Below are 2,448 nucleotides of genomic sequence, written 5' to 3'. Positions count from 1 at the left end.
GTTGTTTGTTGATTTGTTGATGATAGCCATTCTGACAGGTGTGAGATGGTACCTGATTGTCATTTTGATTTGCATCTCTTGGATGATTAGTGACTTTGAGCATGTTTACATATGTCTCTTGGCCTTTTCTATGTTCACTTTCAAGAAGTGTCTATTTAGATCCTTTGCCCATTTTTTTATTGCATTGTTTATTATTAAGTTGTATGAGTTCCCTATACATTTTGGTGATTAAACCCTCTCAGGCCTTTTTCATCCTTATAATCTTCATGTTGCCCAATATGAGCAAAATGAAAAATTCATAATTGAAGTATTAGGACCTCATAAGGTTGAAGTTTTTTCTCCCTGCTTTCAAACAAAAGTATTTCTGAATGTAGGAAATTGTAAAAGATAACCTTTGCCTGCCCTTTTGAGATGTATAATAATAATAATATGAAATATAAATATTGATCATTAGGAACTTATGCTTTCCATACAATCTATAAATCTAAATATTGAACAAAATGAGCCATCCTATATATTTGAATCCTGATTCTCCTCTGGCTTATATTTTCTTTGAAAATCAGAGTAAGAATTACTTAAAAAGAAAATTCGTGGTTTGCCTTTTTAGTCCTCTTTCCCCCATAAGGCTTTTAAGAATTAAAATTTATTTAAATGCCAACCATTTGACTAGAATTGCAAGAGGTCTGTTGTAGTTACCATTACTTCACTTAATGTAAGGAACCATGAATGGCATGATGTCAGTATTTTATGTATCAATAAAAATTTTTAAATGCTGCCCATAATAGTTGTAAAACAACTATTATGAAGTAAAAATTGAATTCCAATGTCAGAGATGTTAAAATGAGAGAATATAAGCATTTTAGAATAATTGAAATACTGTGTTCTTTCTAATCCTTAAAACACATCTGCGAAGTATGTATACTGATATCAGTTTACTTAATTGAAATGATATCTTTGTAAAGTGGTAGTGATAGTAATAATGATACTAATATTATCACAATTATTAAGCTGTTGTATGTGCAAGGTACTGTAGTAAACACTTTGCATAGATTCTCATTAAAACAAACAATGGTGTCCTGTGAGATACCTATTATTTTTATCCCCATTTTGTTGATGAGGAAATTGAGGCCCAGAAAGGCCAAGTGACAGCTAATAAGTGACAGTTAAAATAGGATCAGAACTTAGTTGAGCTGAATTCCCAGGTCATCCTCTCTGTATTCAAATAGGCTTCTCCTTCACTAATGGGGTGAGTGATAAGAACTAATAAATATTGTACTATCTCCAGAAGAAAATTAAATATTTGCTTTGAAGGCATAGGGAGCAATGTTTACAATTACATGGATATTGTATGCTTTCATCTGGTGCCCTCTAATTCTCTAAGCAGTCCTCTCATTTTCATAGGACTGCTCTGCATGTGGCCTGTGGCAAGGGCCGTCCGAGAGTGGTGAGACTGCTAACACATAGACATTGCCTATTGAACCTCTGTGACATTGACAACAAAACAGCTCTCATTCACGTATGTATTAGCCAACTATGTGAACTTGAGAGGGGTTTGATTGAATTACTTAGAATAAAAATGAGTTTTTCTCATTTAACTAGAAGACATTGGTGAAATTTGTGGAATGTTTACTTTGAATTCCCAGAATTTATAATCTATTTCTTGGCATAATACTGACAGGCCATACAATATGAGCAAGAGGAATGTGCAACCATTCTTCTAGACCGTGGCGCCAATCCAAATGTAATGGACATCCATGGCAACACTCCTCTTAACTATGCTGTCCTTGGTCATAATACAGCTATAGTGGAAAAGCTACTTTCCTGTATGGCAAATATGGAAGCAAGAAATAAAGTATACATCAAGTAACTTTATTTACAAAATATTTGAAATACATGTTTTTACTTTAGTTTCAAGCGTTTTTTTAGAAAATATATTTTATTGATTTTTTACAGAGAGGAAGGGAGAGAGATAGTCAGAAACATCGATGAGAGAGAAACATCGATCAGCTGCCTCCTGCACATCTCCTACTGGGGATGTGCCCGCAACCCAGGTACATGCCCTTGACCGGAATCGAACCTGGGACCTTTCAGTCTGCAGGCCGACACTCTATCCACTGAGCCAAACCGGTTTCGGCTAGTTTCAAGCCTTTTAAAAAATTGTATGTTCTATTAATTTTAAAGAGAAAGGAAAGGAGAGGGAGAGAGAGATAGAAACATCAATGATGAGAAAGAATTATCCATTGGCAGCCTCCTGCACATCCCCGTCTGGGGATTCAGCCCCCAAACTGAACATGTGCCCTGACCTCCTGGTTCAAGGGTCAACACTCAACCACTGAGCAACACCAGCCGGGCATAAGCATTTCCTTCCTTCCTTCCTTCCTTCCTTCCTTCCTTCCTTCCTTCCTTCCTTCCTTCCTTCCTTCCTTCCTTCCTTCCTTCCTTTCTCTC

The 2,448-nt window shown here is 36.2% G+C and overlaps 1 long non-coding RNA gene across 1 annotated transcript in view; it reads left to right on the top strand.

The window, feature by feature from the left end:
- The first annotated feature begins 1,407 nt into the window (after nt 1-1,407).
- The window catches only part of LOC106726320, a 4,292-nt gene continuing 3,251 nt past the window's right edge, over nt 1,408-2,448 (top strand). The window contains exons 1-2 of the long non-coding RNA XR_001362371.1: nt 1,408-1,516; nt 1,679-1,852. This is a non-coding gene — a long non-coding RNA (uncharacterized LOC106726320). The remainder of the gene's footprint in view (nt 1,517-1,678; nt 1,853-2,448) is intronic.

This window comes from Myotis brandtii, unplaced genomic scaffold, assembly GCF_000412655.1.
Source record: "Myotis brandtii unplaced genomic scaffold, ASM41265v1 scaffold1058, whole genome shotgun sequence".
In the NCBI taxonomy this organism is placed as follows: Eukaryota; Metazoa; Chordata; class Mammalia; order Chiroptera; family Vespertilionidae; genus Myotis; species Myotis brandtii.
Note: the sequence above shows the minus strand (reverse complement) of the source record. Positions and strands in the feature narration are given on the sequence as shown.